Here is a 9,036-nt window from a genome sequence, read left to right as displayed (position 1 = left end):
CTCTACTCTACTGCAGCAGCTGCTACATCCTGCCAGGGGCAGGTGGCTGCGGACCCGGGTCCCTGGCCTTATAGCCCTGTTACAGCTCAGTGGGGGCACCAGCAGGGTTCAGCAAGCTGTGGATGGGAGTGAGAGGCACCACTAGGGCCAGGGAGGTTATAGGGGAGCCTTTAATAATGGATTTTGGGGGGTTTTATCAGAGAATTTGCAATTTTTTATCAGAGAAAACCAGGATCCCTGGTGATGAGGCCTGTAAAGGTGCTCTGTAGCCATAGTGAACTTTTGTTGTACAACTGCAGAGTGCTTTAAAATGACTGATTGCGCAAAAATTTAATAGATTCATAGATGCTAGGATTGGAAGAGACCTCAACAGATCATTGAGTCTGACACCGTGCCTAGGCAGGAAAAAAAGTGCTAGGGTCTGATGACCCCAGCTAGATGCCTATCAAGCCTTCTCTTAAAGACCCCCAAGGTAGGGGAGAGCACTACCTCCCTTGGAAGCCCATTCCAAATTTTGGCCACCCTTACTGTGAAGAAGTTTTTCCTGATATCTAGCCTAAATCTGCTCTCTGTCAGTTTGTGACCATTGTTCTAGATTTAAGCTAGATATCAGGAAAAACTTCTTCACAGTAGGGGTGGCCAAAATCTGGAATGGGCTTCCAAGGGAGGTGGTGTTCTCCCCTACCTTGGGGGTCTTTAAGAGAAAGAGAGAAGGCTGGATAGGCATCTGGCTGGGGTCATCTGACCCCAGAACTCTTTACCCCTCACCTGATGTAACATCAGACAGGGGTGGTCTAAGGCAGAGCACCTTAGGGAACTTGTGTACAGGTTCCCTGTGAGGGTTAATTTTGTGCGATTCTACCCGTATCCCATGCGGCTTTGTAGGGTTAGGCTGGTGCTCACACAGGTGAGCACCAGTCTAGCCTGCCCCAGGGACTGTCTCATAGAGGAGACAGAAACCCTGTCTCCTCCCTGCACAGTGAGCAGGGGTAAGTGAAGGGAGCTCCCTTTGTTATACCTACCTCCTCCAACTACCCCTGATGGGATGCTGCGGGAACTGGGCTGGACCCACAAGGCAAGAGGGCTCCCTTCCTCCCACTCCCTGTGCAAGTGTCTTGACAGTGGCAGAGGATGCTGTGCCTGGAGCTGGAGTGGTGGGGAAACAGAGCCTCCCCACCTCGCAGACCCATCCTGGCTCCCCACAAGACCCCAGCAGGGGTAGCCAAGCCGGGCCCGTGCAGCAGAGGGGCTCCGTTCCTTCCCCTGCCTGAGGCTCTTGAAAATTATAGCCTTGTGGCTGCCATGCCAGCCTCTGCCGCTGTCAAGATGCTTGCATGGAGGGTGGGGGAAAAGAGCCCTTCCTGCCATGCAGGCCCATCCCAGATCTCCCCAAGACCCCGGCAGGGGAAATTGTCGGGGGGTACGAAGGGGGCGGGCCTCTATCTCTTCATCCTCCCTCCCCAGCCACTGCTGATGGTTGGCAGCTGGCAGAAGGGTGGAGTTGGAAAGAGGGGACGTCTGGCAACCTTCTGGAAGGCTGCTGGGGTATCCCCACCTGCTAGCCAGGGCCAGTGCAGGCAGGATCCAAGCCTCCCTCACCACCCACCTCCCCAGCAGGAAATTGCCTGTTGGGTTCAATGGCACTCTAACTCATGGTGCTTTGTGTAAAGTGCCAGTTAGAGCACCTCCCCAACATGCTGCCTGAACTTCTGTACACACCCATTAACAAAATTGTGGGTTAGGCTGCAGTTGTAGGATCTTTCTTGTTGGTAATGCATCAGTCAAAACTAATATCTTTTGATTTGAAAAACAGTTGAAAAAAACAGTTGAAAAAACATTTTTTCAATTGTGATTTGATAGGACTAACTGATCATACAAATATAAAATGTAACCCGGGCGGTACTCCAAGAGGTACCTCCTCTCCAATTGAAGGGATCAAATCAGGTGCAGAAGAACTGTGGGAAATGTAGGTACTCTCCTCCCCCCTATAGAGCAGAGCCAGACCACCAATGGGCCTTAACCACATACCTTGTGATGAAAGAACAGTACTGGGAGCATAACAGGTATAAACCAGCGGGTACAGTGGACACTACAATGCCCCAAGGGGGCAGGATTCAACAAAGGTTAGACACTTATGATCATTGACAAAAGACAGGGTTAACAAAATATAAAACACAAACAGCAGAACAAATAATACTGGTTGGTGAAATATAAAAGGCACATAATACAAAATGTCAAATGACAAGGAAATATAAGGCCTAAGTACCTGGAGGGGGAGAATGGGGGAAAACACAATGGCCCCTTTCCACTGCAAGAAGATTTTTACCTTGTTAGGTCACTCACCCCAAGTCACCCCAGCTGGGATTTGAACTTGGATTTCCCACATAGTCAGCAAAAACACCACCACACAGATACCAGTACTAACACTGCTCTAAGCTGCTAGGGGTCTTCACCTTCCCAGAGCCCCAGCCTCATGTCACACTGCCTGGCCTCTTATTGGAGGAGCTGGAAGCAGAGCTGGAAACCTCTCAAGTTGCTGCTCAGATCCTTGCTGGAGCGGGGGAGCCTCTCCTGCTGGCCATAGCTTCTCATAGGGGATCCTGGAGCCCAGCAGGAAGCCTCTCCTGCCGGCTGCACGCTGCGCTGCTGAGGGTCCAACTGCTGCCTGCAGGTCCCACTCCTTCAGGCTCTTCTGGGGCAACTGCTCCCGCCCTGCTGACCCAGTGCTTGCCAGCTCTTTGACGCTCCTTCCTCGTGGTCCCGCACTGGTCTCTCTCGAGTCAGCCACGTTGCCTCTTTTATCCCCCTCCAGGTGACCCAAGGGGCCAATCAGGGGACACAGAAGGTGAGTCTCTGGGGCCTGATTGATGAATCCCAAGTCCTCCAATCATCTTTTACCCCTTCAAAACCCCTGGGCCAAATTATTACCAGATTAGTGAGGAAAGGGAATCCCGAGTCCTCGAATCATCTTTTGCCCTTTCAAAACCCCTGGGCTAAGTCACTGCCAGCTAGCCCGTCATACATGGAAACCCAGGCTATAGTTTTCACAGTCACTTTTCAAAGTAGACCTTCTATTTCATAAGCAATGTATGGAGGATTTTTTAAATTCAAGTTTTTACCTTTTTCCCTCCTTGTTCTTCTTTCTGAACGCATTATTTCATCAATTTCATATAAAACAGAGGGGACGTATTCCTAGCTCTAGTTCACTTGACTGCATTCCCAGATGTGCCTGATATCCTCCTTTGGCAGTGGAACCCTACAATCCAATTGCCCGAGTCCAGAACCAGTGCCACAACTCCCCTGAGCCCCGCTAGTTCTTTTATATGTTATATCTGACTGTGGGAGCCCTAGTTTTCTCGTTACACCTTTAGAAACAATGTGGAAGCAATTCAAGGGAAAACAGATCTAGCAAAGGGATTTCTGATTCACAAACACTTTACCTTTCAAACGCACAAGAGAATTATAGTTTTTAGCAAAACAACAAGCTCCTGAACTAAATCCTCCTGGTCTAATCTCATCACCTCTGTGAGTCTTGGGTTTACTCCAAGAACCTTATACCAAGCAGTCGTTCCATCCTTCTTGGCCTGGCTATTTTGCTTCTGGCCTCCTTTGCTTAAAGAAGCAGTCTTCTTTTAAAATAATTTCTGTCCTCTGTTTCTCCCTGTGCAGATAGGGAGAACTGGGTCCCAGCTTTCCTTACTCCCATGGCTCTGATTTCTGCTTAGAGAGACCAGTAGTGTAACTAAGGGGGAGAAGAGGAGCTAAGGCACAAGCCCCACATGCAAATTTAAAGTGGGCACAAAAATAACCTTCACCACCACATGCCTGGCCATTTGTGTTGCTGTCAGTAGTCCAGCTGCTGCTGCTGCCTCATGTATATCACCACTAGAGTTGCCATCTATCTGTAAATTTATGTAAAGAACACCCTGTAAAAGTCAGTAAAAACATTTTGACTTCCATAAAAACACTGAGCCACTGCAGCTTTAAGCTCCATTTGAGGAAAAAGGCTGGAACAACATTGAAAGAAAGAGAGTGCACAGCAGAGCCACCTGCTGTCTGAGTGGGAGTGCAGCACCCTGCATGCACAAAACTCTTGTCAGGGCTTTCCACTCACTGGAGTGATCTATACCCCACCCCTTCTCTCTAGCAATGTGCTGCTGCTGAGACTCTAGATCTGTCCAATGCCTCTAACAGCCACTCACATCAAAGGTACAGGGTGAGGGGGATGCCAGAACAAAGCTGTGGGATGGAAAATGGAGAGGCAGTGGATGAAGGGTCTGTGCTATGACAGGGGGAGTAGGACTGACAGGGATCAGTGCTGGGGAGGGTTAGGTCATGGTGTAGCCAAGGGCATCAGGGTGCACGGTGAGCATAGCACCCCTGCAGTGGGGGAAGCAGAGTTTAAAACCACTGCTGCAGTCATACAAGGATGCCAACCCAAGATTTATTTTTAATGAAAGTTAAAATACATGTCAATAAAAAACTTTGTTAGTAAAAAATGTGCAGATTGTCAGTAAAGAATAATTTCTTGGGTTTGCAACCCTGAGTCCACACACAACCCAGGGCACAGAACTGCTCAGTTACACTAAATCAACACATCTGATGAAAGAAAGCTCATTGTTTTAAGCAGGAAACAGTTGTTCATGGTTAATAGACTTGATTGCTCTGTCACAGCTACTCAAATAGGGTCTATCTGCTGGGTGTCAAGCCTATGTTACAGAAAAGAAACTATCATGTGCCACACATTATCATCATAAATGTTTTTCACAAATCAAAATTAAGTTTGTAACTGGACACTGGATAAAACCTCAAGTTATGTGTGGATATGTTTCAGGGTGTAGTTTGTAGCCGTGTTGGTCTAAGGACATAGGCAGACAAGGTTCTTTGGGTAAAGCCAACAGAGGTGGTCTAATAGGTTGCTTGTACACACCACAGGGGTTTAATTTGGTTTAGTTCTCCCTAAACTGAAATGGTGGGTTTTTAAAAACACCGCTTTAATTTTAGGAGAATTAAACCAAACTAAACCCCCGTGGTGTGTAAACAAGGGTGGGGGCCTGATCCTTACCTGCCTCTTTGGCAGTGGGGGGGAGGGGGAGTGGGGTCAGCTGTTGGTGAGCTGAATGGTCCCTGATCTGTGCAGGGGGGCCCCCCAGGTAGCACCTGCCCACTGGCACCCGGCCCAGTGGAGCCTGCCTGCATGGACTGCTGCTGGGTCCCACAGCCCCTGAGCTATGTGGGGCCCATCAAGCCCTGGGCACGTCGGTTACCAGTGCCCCATGCACTGTTGCACTTTGTTAGGTAGCAGACTAAAACACCTCAGAGGTGTTTTATCTTGCTGCGTAACAAAGTCATTTAAAGCAGAATACCCCGCAGAGTGAGCAAACAGCAACACCAACTATCACCTCTAGTTTGTTGGTAGTTTAGAAATTGGCCTTAAATTACAAATTTCTATTCATGTTCCCAAGCTAAGAATTAGTTTTTTCATCACATTTTGTTCCACTCTGCTCATACTTATGTGACAGGAGGCAAAACATAATATTTTAGATAGTCTGAGACTACTGGTGTTTAACTAAAAATCCATGTCTTCTTGAAAGAACTCCAAGTTCCTAACCCCACTATTTTTCCTTCTTTACTTCTACTACCCCTCTGTCTCATGTCAGGGCCAACTAATTTTTGAGCCAAGTAAAGCAAAATGAAACTTGCTTCATATCCATTTCGTGCATCTCTTAAGGAGAAAGGTCACGAGAGCGTTTCAGCAGCTTTTTTGCACCTAGTGTACATTTCTGCTACTGTGCTCCAAAAAACATAGAGAGGCCAAGAACTAATTTATAGTCCCAGATTTGTACATTCACCATATCAGGAGCTATCACTTAACCATTATTAAGCCCAGCTTTAAAAATATAATTAACTTTTGGAGTCTTAAGTCCACAGTGCAGAGACAAGACACATTTTTTATTCTACTTTAAAATATGTAAATAGTGAACTTTCAAATGATTTTGGTGCATATGTAATTTTTCACAATTTGTATTTTTCATGTTACAAATCAAATGGTAAAATGAAAAATCAGATTGAATTGGATTCAGTTTTGCATATTCAGACAACTGTACGAAGAGTAATATCATTTGTTCTTAATAGACCAGGGGTGGGCCAAATGTGGCCCACGGGCCAGATGCAGCCCTCCAGGCCATTCTATCTGGCCTGCGGGGCCCCTAAAAAATTTAGAAAATAAGTATTTATCTACCCCTGACTGCCTGTCATGCGGCCCTTGATGGCTTGCCAAAACTCAGTAAGTGGCCCGCCGCCCGAAATAATTGCCCGCCCCTGGAATAGACATTCACAGCATTCTCTTAACACTATATTGTTGCACACTCTAAAGCAGAGGTTCCCAATCACTGGGCTGCGGCCTGGTATTAGGCCGCGTAGGGTAGGCTGCCAGGTCATGGCTCTGCCTGCGGCTGGGAGCAGGGGGATGTGGGCCTGTAAATGCCTGGGGCAGAGGGTGGGGAGGCAGCTCCGCTGCTTGCTCCTAGGGAAGGCAGGGAGCCCCTTCTTCCCAGGCAGCCCCAGCTGGGTCCCCCCAGGCCACCGCCTGCACAGACCCCTCCCCTGCAGGGTCCCCAGGTGCCCATGGCTGCGGTGCCCCAACCCATACCTGGGCACAAAAATAGTATTTACAAAGTTACATATTTAAATATTTACAAATTCAAATATGTAAATTAGATTGCTTCTATACCCAGTCCACCAAAATTCTTTGATCGAGTTTGCTGGTCTGCAGTATATAAAGGTTGGGAACCACTGCCCTAAAGAGTGAGTTCATTATGAACATGGAGAAAAGATTAGGCTGAATGAAAGGAAAGGAATAGAATAAATAGTTGCCTCGAGATACCTACCCGCTAACCTCATTCTAACCATTAACTATATACTCTTTTTTTACCACATCCCTCAATCACTTAGGAATTTGTCTGACATTCATTCTGTATTGCATCAGCATTGTTCTCTGGTAATCTATTCCTTATGTTTACTACTGTTTGCATGATACAGCTTTACTTGGGTGTCTTTTTATTTCTAGAGTTACATTTCCCCCACCCTTCTCAAATCAGTGAAGCCAGTGGAAAATACATACTCACATACATTTGGAAACTTCTATTTTACCTTCCTGCTAGAATTCTTTATGAGAGACTCCAGCAGGATCCTTCCAGGAGACTTTGGAGATAAACCAGAAGCAAAGCAGAATGTCTGACATATTTCAGAATGAATTGAGAGCATATATACCATGCAGGCTGTACAGTATTCCAGCATAACAAGTTGAATTAGGTACTGAAAAAATGTTTTAATCACATCCTTTAGCTTTACTATTGTCACTTAAATATTTATTTTAGGAATGTTAATGTTCATTTTAGAAATTCTCATATCTAACTTATTAGCAGAATGATAAGGAAGCTGAATTCCATTCTCAGACATGGCTTAACAGTTAGTATAACATAAATTATTTCCATCTACTGTACACCTAACTCCCAGGCTTAGAAATCTGTTTGCACAGCTCTCTTTTTCATAACAGCAGATAAGAAGAGGAACAACTGCCATCTACTGGGAGATCTGCAAGCTGTTTCTGAATCTATGTTGCATTGGTTTCTTCCACCTAATTCTACTGGCTGAATATAGAAAATGAATGTGGCTCAGTGGATAAACAATTCTTTATTGAAAAGGCTAAAATGTCTATTCACCTCAGGTACAATATGGAGGTAAAACAGTGGAACTAGCAACTGGACTACCAGTTTTTCCTCTGGAGATGGGCAAAAGCTTCAAAGGCCTGTGGCTTCACCGCGGTTTGTAGTTGTTTTAATGTCTAAGTTAATCAGAGTCAGATGATTGCACATTGCTCTTCTGAACATTAAACTATTTTTTTGTACTTTTGAAAGAGAGGCTGAAGGCAAGTATTACCTAATCTTACCTGCAACCTACATTATGTTTGTACCCAATTCTCGAGAGGAACATGTGGTACCCATGGTACAATCTTTGCACTCTCCTGTGCCTGAGGAAGTACACGTGTGCCTGAAAACTTGCAAATAAAGACATTTTTTGCAACTGTCTAGTCGGTCTAATAAAAGATATTGTCTCTACCAAGAGTTATGATTGCATGATACACAGATGCACTCATTGCTACAAAACATTGCATTTACAGAACTGCAAATACCCTGATAAGCTGACATAATGCTAAATATGGCTTTTTCTTCTCTATGTTGATTACGAAAGCATCTGACAAAGTAGGGTGTAGCCTACAAAAGCTCATGTTTCTCTGAATTAGTCTATAAGGTGCCCTGCCTTGTATAAAATCATTTTTGTCATCATAGGTCACTTGAGTATTCCCAGTCATGTTTAAACATAACAGTGTTTGGTTAAACCAACACTTAGCTTCCCCTAGTAGGGGAATGGCTAACCTAAATGTATGGAGTAGGGTTCAAAAAGTGGCTTCAGCTTGCAGTATCAATATTCAAGCTGCTATTTATTCCTAACAGTACAATCTTCAGCATCTCAAAACGGAAAACATTTAGAAAGATACTAAGGTTAAGTTTATGGAAAAAAACCCCCAGTAAAAATAGCAGCAACTATCAAACGCTCAAAATGCTTTCTTTAACTTGGGAAGATAAGCAAAGGTTACAACACAGTATGCAAGAGGGATTTATCCAAGGGCACAGTTACTGTTCCTTTCAGCGTAAAAATATCATGTGAAGCCTACAAGATGTCTGCATACCAATTCAGCTCTATGATCTTATTGTTTTTAAAACTTGTTCTAACTTGCCTTTCACCCACAACTGTCTATGCTACTCATGTTGTTATAGTATAGACGAGGCCTGCTCATCAAGTGGTTAAAATATGGCCCACAGGGTTTGTTAGCACAGCTGCTGAAGCCACTGCACTGGCATGTGTCTGAAACTCAGGGTTCAATGCTGCCTCTGCTGCTTGCCCTGCAACCCCTTGCCTGCTGCCAAATTCAGAAATTTCAGTTGCTGCTGTGCGCTCAGAATTGGTGGCAGA

This window comes from Alligator mississippiensis, chromosome 1 (assembly GCF_030867095.1).
Source record: "Alligator mississippiensis isolate rAllMis1 chromosome 1, rAllMis1, whole genome shotgun sequence".
Classification (NCBI taxonomy): domain Eukaryota; kingdom Metazoa; phylum Chordata; order Crocodylia; family Alligatoridae; genus Alligator; species Alligator mississippiensis.
Note: the sequence above shows the minus strand (reverse complement) of the source record.